We start from the raw sequence: 7831 nt of genomic DNA, 5'->3' as shown, positions 1-7831 counted from the left end.
TCCTTGCTATTGGTCTACTCTATTTTCTCAAACTCAAGACCTATTATACTTGGTTACGATATATCTCTTCTTTTCTTCATCTAACTTCAGGCAAGAACTTTAGCGCATTGTATCTCTTGTGAAGAAAAACTACTAGAAAAAAATATAAGAAACATCCAAATAGATAAGAAAAAATAAAATCTGAAAAAAAAGTCTACAATCAAAATCATGAAAGTATAATATAAGTTAATAAAGTAATTCAATTTTCAATAAAGTAAATAATTGTGTGCTTAATAAAGCATTAAAAACATCCATCTCTCACTATAAAACGTTATATATATATATATATATATATATATATATATATTGTTCAATCTATCACAAAATTATTTTAAAAGAAACTCCAATTAATCTACCCTAACTACCCTTCTCGCTAATTCCAATTGAGGCTTACCCTGTACATTATTAGCCTGAAGCCAGACTGATCAGCACATTAGACAGAGTAAACTATTCCATAAGTGCTAATAATTTCTTAAAAGCCTCCATGACTCTTTTTCTGCTTCCCTCAACTAGCACCTCCTTCTCTATCCTGATTCCTTCGGGTGTCACGACCACTATATCTCCACCATTTTTTAGGTGCAAGTATATTTGTAGCACTTTCCTCTCCTCCCCGTCCAGCTCCTTTCCCTTCCTATAGCAGAAATAATTAGTCTCGCGTACATAGCCCAGCGGCTTGGCCTTTCTGACCGTAAGATAAGGAAACTTCGAAGAGTTCAGAATGGGCTCCACGACACAACTAACGCTACCTTGTATAAATATTTCTCCCGGCCTTCCCTGCAAATAGTAATTTTTGCAAGTAATTAACACGAACATTTATATAAATTCGGAAAACTCTGAATTTGTGAAAGTTTTCATTACCTTGATATTTATAGATAGAATACAAGACTTGAGAGCTGATATGGTGTCACATACGAACTCCACTGCTTCCAATCCTTCCACTTTCTCCAAACTTTGTATAATGGACTCCTTCCAGCGGGTCTGTCGAAGACATAGATGCTTCAATGACTTGCAATGTTGCAGGCCTTCTATTTTCTTAACTTTGGGGCATTCTATCAGTCTAAAGTATTTCAGCGAAGCCAAATCAGCAAAGCTTGACAGCTCCTCAAACTGCGGACAATATTGTATTAGCAGCTTCTCAAGGCGTACGATTCCAGTAAGATAGCTGATGTTCTTCAGCACTTCACAATGGTATATTGACAGCATTTGTAGGGTGACTGGTAGTCTCTCTATCTCGATTAAATGGTGATTTTTAGGAAACTTGTCTTTTGGAACGATGCTATAGTCCCCGACCTCCAAATTTTGGAGGTTTGGCCAACAGTCACTGGAAATTGATAGCACGGAGACTGGTTTGCAGTCTTCATCCTCAGCACCAAATTCCATTGTACCTTCAGAACTTACAATTTCAATCTTTTTCAATGAGGGAAAGCGAACAAGAGAAGTCTGCAAGCCTTTCATCACTCGGCTCTCAATTTTGAGCGACGATAAGTTGACCAGTTGACCAATGTTACTTGGTGAGCTTCTCAACTTAATGCAACCCATTAGATCTAATTTTGTCAACGATGCCTGATTCTCAATTTGATTAGGCAAATCTTCTAATTCTTCACAACCGCTGAATCCCAAGTACTTGACCTTTCTGATGCCTTCAAATACATCTAAGTTTAGTTTAAGCTTGGCACAACCTTGTAAATTTAGATGCTCCAGGTTTATCAGCCTCTTGAATGAATCTGGCAGTGAGGATAACATTTCACAACTTAATAAATCCAAATATCCCAGGTGTATCAGCTGCCCGAAAGAGTCCGGCAACATGCTCAACTGGCTACACCAAATTAGACTTACGCGCTTCAATCTATTTAAATTACCAAAACCAATAGGTAGCGAGGAAAAACCATTAGTAGTTGAGGAGAATGGAATCTCTAGATCTTCCAAGTGTGTCAACTGCTTGAAAGAATCTAGTAAAGTGCTTAACTGCTCGCAAAATGTTAGACTTAAATACTTCAATCTTACTAAATTCCCAGAGCGATTAGGCAGTGAGGAGAGCGTTTCACATCTGGATAATCGCAGATGTTTCATCTTTATCAGCTGCTGGAAAGAATCTAGCAAAGTGCTCAACTATGGGCAAGACAGCATTAAATACTTCAAATCTTTTAAATTGCCAAAACCAGCTGGCAGTGAAGATAACTTTGGACAGTATAAATATAAATACTTCAGCGAATGCAGGCCACAGAACTCTTTGGCAAACTGCTACCACTAAAACAAAGGGAAAGCATTTTAAGATTTTGAAGACGTCCTATTGAGGTCGGAAGCCGTTGCAATTTGAAAGAGAAACGTATGATAAACTTTCTCAATTGCAGAGGAGGCTGCACGCAAACATCATTATACTCAATTCAGTTCATTATTCTACTGAATTCAATTGAGAAAAATATAAACTATCAAAAAGCTAATACATAAAAACCACGGATTCAAACTACTTACGTCCACATTGACCTGCCACAACTCCTCCAAGTCATTAGCATCATCAAGCTCTAAAACACTTAAATGTCTTAATGGAAGCCAAGACAAATATGCATGGGTATGCCAGCAACGCCAAACAAGATGCTCTGATAAATATGCAAACTCTTCCGTGAACTCATTGCTTTGCACATGAGGTATATTTAGTTTTCTTGGGGTTCGCATTAGCTGATGAGCGTACTCTTTGAAGGCCACAAAAGTAAGTGGAGGTTGTATCCCTCTAATTTGTATTTCTTTCCGAACGAAAAATACTAGAATACAAGCTATTTCAGTCAACCCTGCCGAGAGCAGAGGCAGACAAAACAATAAACTATTATTTTTATGATTTCACTAAGAAATAATTAAAGGGGAGCTAGTAATACATTTACCTAGAAATGCAGTATATTATCAATCTGCTCTGGACGCCAAAGCCGATATGATGAGTGCTCACTTGCCATCTCTCTTCCCATGTCCCTCAGATGATCGTGCATCCGTATCTTCCTCTCATTGAAGGTGTTATGTTTCTCGAAAACCAGCTCCACAAGACACTTATTTACAAGTGTTTGTAAACCGTGCAGGCCACTCCAACCTGATCCATCCCACAGTGCTATAGCTGTGCTTTTGCATTCACCGATGACAAAACAAGCCGCATCCAAGAACATCTCTCTATTTTCTTCATCCAGAGCATCATAGCTAACCTATAGCCTTTTTGTGATGTCGCTAGGCAATATACTTGAGATTTTATCTAATTGGGATTCCCAGTAAGCAATGGAATCCTCACCATGTAGCTGTCCCCCTAATACCTTCAGAGATAAAGGCAGACCATCGCAAACCTGGATGAATTTGTAAACCAGAGTGTCAAATCTGGTGGGTGGAGAAGACTTCTGGAAAGCATGCCTGCAGAATAAATTCTTCGCTACTGAGCTCTCAAGTGTTGGCACTTTGTAAATGTTTGAGATACCCATCGATTTAAGAACATCCCTTTTCTGGGACGTCACAATTACCATACTTTGGGATCCAAGGTTGAGTTTATTTGGCAAAAGAGCATACAACTGATCGATGTGATCCAGGTCATCCAAAACAATGAGGGCCCGAACAGAGCTCAAACGATTTGTGAGTACCACTTTGCCTTCGTCGACACGGTCTAATGACTAATTTTCAACGCCAAGGTCTGTAAGAAGTTTTTGCTGCTTCTCAGGCAGAGCATTTTTGGATGCCGCATCCCACACGTCGGGAACAAAACCGCATTTCTAAAATGAGTGAAAGTTTCTGTTGAAGAGCTCTTTGGCCAAAGTGGATTTCCCAATGCCACCCATGCCCACGATCCCCGTGAGTTTTTCACTGTCTTCTTCACTTGTGACTGATTCGACGAAGCCTTGTACTAGTTCATCCAAACCAAGTGGATATTCGGCTACATGTATGGGATCTATTTTCATTAATCCCAATGCTCTATTCACAATGTTCTTCCAAACTTCGGCCTCGTCCCTAAACATTATGGGCGAAAAATAAAAATCAAAACAAAATACACAACACGAATTAAGTAGAACCTATATATTGTAGAATCTGAAAACAGGTAAAGAATAGAGAGTATAATACAGCACACAAAACAACAATTATTTCCACGCATTAATTAAAATTACATTACAATCATTTAAAACGAATATATTGCGTGTTCTCCAACGCTACAAACTCCTTCTACGCAGATATTCTCTCTATCATAAACAATGCAAACTGATACAATTTTTTCAGTTCCTCTTGCATGAGCAGATAAATATTAAAGAATATATAGAATACAAAAAATTATCAGTTCCTCATGCATCACTTTTCTCAACATATATGGAATACAGAACTTGACTATCGAGGAGAAAAAGAAACAATACATACTTATTATTGTTAACCTGTAAGCCGAAAAGGGATGAAATTTTGTGTATTGCCGCTTTCCACTGATCGAGCCTTTCCTTGGTGTATCTACCTTTCTTTGCATGTTGTGAGAACGCATCGGCATATATTCCTTTTCCTTGATCAATATATCTGAGATCAGAGGGATCAACATGATAGAAAATGGGAATGATTGTAGCAGGGGCTCTGATTTTGAGCATGTAAGTAAGCTCATCCAGACACCATGAGGATTGGGCATAGTTGGGAGAGAAAATGGCAATGTGAAGAGAGGCACTGTTCATTGCTGCTTGTATTTCTCTCTATATCACATCGCCGGGCCGAATTGCACCTACATTGAGGAAAGCGCGAAATCCCTTGCTATCAAGGGTTTCCTTAATTTTTTTGGCGAATGTGTATTTCGTATCGCTTCCGTGATGGTTAATGAAAATTTGCCAAAGCTCCGTGGATGCAGACTTAGAGAATGGTGGGAACTGGTCAAATATGTTTTGGCGATCAGCCTCATGTAGCGTTTGCCGGCTGAGTTCAATAGCTCGCATAAACCTGCGGAATGGAATGAGGCAGATCTGTACCAAGATGTTTAGAATGGACAGACACCATTCCTGCAACAATTTAGGGATCTCCATTAAAAAGTTCCCATTTTGCCTGGGCCTTGAAGAAGGTTCAGGCTGCTCAAAAGCGTCTTCCATTTCAGGCTGCTCAATAGTGTCTTCAAGCTTAGGCTGCTCAGAATTGGAAGCCATTTCAAAGGATCCAAATTATCCTTAATACAGACAAGAGATAGAACCACGGTCGCAAATAGAGGAAAAGAACGCTATGCGAGAAGAAAATAAATATTTGGAGAAGAAGAAAATGGCCTGTCCAAAACCACGTGAGTTCATAAGAAGTGTCTCCATTGAAGACGGCTACCTACGGATGCGGCCATGCTTGCGTAGATTGCACCATACATAAAATAGCATAACTATAATTGCAACAAACGTACATATATAAATAGTCTAAATTAATAGATGGTAACATGGATGACAATGGATGACCATGCAAGCGCTCTGGGGCACCGGCTATCTAATTGATTATTTTTAATGTATCATGCACATTTTAGGCATCATGGCATACATAGGCATTATGGCTGTAACAAGTGATGGAAGTGGAAGTAAAACATCTATGTGAACCATGCACTATTCTATCTTGCAACTGTGAGGCAACTTAGGGAAAAATACCTAATTTAGAGAAAACAGTTTCCCATACCATATAGAGAAAAATACCTCATATAGGGAAATATTTAATATTCACCTCCAAAATCAATCAAAAAGATTTAAATACAAATTGATATAACATATATTCAATAATCTTGAACTTTCAGAGTTCATCATGGAATTTTTTTATTTTTATTTTTTAAATTTGCAAGTCAAAAATCATGCTCATAATCTTCTAAATAAAGCATAACCAAATCTTAGAAATATTTTATAGTCTAAGAGTCTTGCAGAATTACTATTGTAATTGCTTGATACTTGGACAACATGACATGTTGGATGTAATCTTATGATTCTATTATGAGAAATTGGTGTTTTGTGGATTTGAATATCTATGTTATTGTTATATTATGATATGTGGTTAATTGTTGATGGCTAGGATTTGGGGATTCTCCTACCTTTTACAGCATCAGTTTTACTTCTAAATGTTATTTAAAAATTAAAATGTTGTAAAGATGACAAAGTTTAAGAGAGATTTAAAAAATAAAATAAAATAGTAAGTTAATAACTATATTTAAATATCAACGCATTTAACAAAGATAGATCTAAAATTTATATATAATACATCTTCACCAATACATAAAATAGCAAATATAAAATTAATTTAAAAATAATATTATTTATTTTGAATTTTCCTAAACTAATATACAAATTTTCTTTATGTTATTATTACTTATTGCAATTGCTCTCATATATTTCTATTTTATCTTTTCAATGAATTATAAGTATATCAAATATGATTAAAAAACTTCAGTTGCTAATTGCTAATAACTAAAGTCAATTGAAAATGTCTCAAGTAAATAGAAAAGCCCAGTTTGGAGACACGTGGTGGATGGAAATGAAGCAACACTACTAAGTACAAAATATCTGTCTATTCTTCAAATGTACCTTCTTTGTTGATCTCGTCAAGGATAATAATGAGAGTGACAATAAAACTCTTACTTTTCTTTTCTCCTTTTCTTCTTTATAATCAAATTTTCATCTATGATCTATCCCATTTGAGATTATGTAAATGCAATAGTGATTCAATTTACTCTAATGACAATACATATTTTGCTAATCTTAACTAATTTTTGTCCAATATTTTTGGAAATGCATTTGTGAATTTTGGGTTTAACACCAATTCTTTTGGTCAAATTTCTCTGCCAGACCAAACCATGAAATCCATCAGACCATCATGTGAAAGTCTGATTACAAATACATCTTGAAGAATTCTCACTATATCTTCAATTAAAACTATATCTTCTAGAATTCTTGCTATCATTTTCTAGCACGGGTGGATTAGTTCATGTTAAAGTTATCAATAATCTTTAAGATGAGTTAAGTGCAGGGCAAAATAAAAGAAGAAATAAATTAATGAACCAAAAAGAGAGGAAAAATAGGAACATATAAGAAGATACAACAAAAACATGAAGCACACCATGATGGTTACAAATTCAATTTCATTATAACTTTCCACAAATAGCACAAAAGCAGTGTGTGTTCTAGAAGCTTGCTTTACTATAACCTTAATGTAAACTTTTCAAACATGTAACATGTTCACACACCAAGTTATAAACATATAACATCTTCTATTTTCTACCAAACTCAAATTCATATTCTATTTTCCCCAAAAGAGAGGGACTATAGAGCTAGGGGAGACAACCAAGTAGCCGCCCAAGCTAACTTCGAGCAACTAAGACTTCTAATCCATATGTTAAAATCTGTCAATTTTTTTCAATGAAGTGCCATAGGTGAGTGAAGAGCTTAAATCTAAGCCTTTAGATTTTCCACATTTACGAAGCTCACTATAGAACTTGTGGAGTGTGAGGTGGTCTAAAAGTGTCATTTTCAAATGTTCAACCATAACCCATTATGTTCGTACCCATATGAGCACTCACCAAAAATATAGTACTTTTTGCACACATGAACCAATCAAGCTAAAAAATGGTTGAAACTATTAGTACTTGTGTGATTACTATTAGTACATATGCTATCATTTTTCAAACTTTTGTGAACAATAATTGAGAGAATCTATAACAAGAGCTCAAGGAGAGTTTAAGTCCCCATCTTATGTTATAGGTGAAATATATTACAATTTTTTAATAGTATAAAGTATTAAATATAAGTGCAAGGAGGAGATTTTTTTAAGATAAATTGTTCTGTATCAAGTAATTTTG

The 7831-nt window shown here is 35.9% G+C and overlaps 1 pseudogene; it reads right to left on the bottom strand.

The window, feature by feature from the left end:
- Nucleotides 1-486: 486 nt before the first annotated feature.
- Nucleotides 487-5165, bottom strand: LOC149545842 (disease resistance protein Roq1-like; annotated as a pseudogene).
- Between the last annotated feature and the right edge of the window lie 2666 nt (nucleotides 5166-7831).

This window comes from Cupressus sempervirens, chromosome 7, assembly GCF_028749045.1.
Source record: "Cupressus sempervirens isolate cs-2001-9-10 chromosome 7, ASM2874904v1, whole genome shotgun sequence".
In the NCBI taxonomy this organism is placed as follows: domain Eukaryota; kingdom Viridiplantae; phylum Streptophyta; class Pinopsida; order Cupressales; family Cupressaceae; genus Cupressus; species Cupressus sempervirens.
The sequence above is the reverse complement of the archived record's forward strand: the minus strand, read 5'-3'. Positions and strand labels throughout refer to the sequence as shown.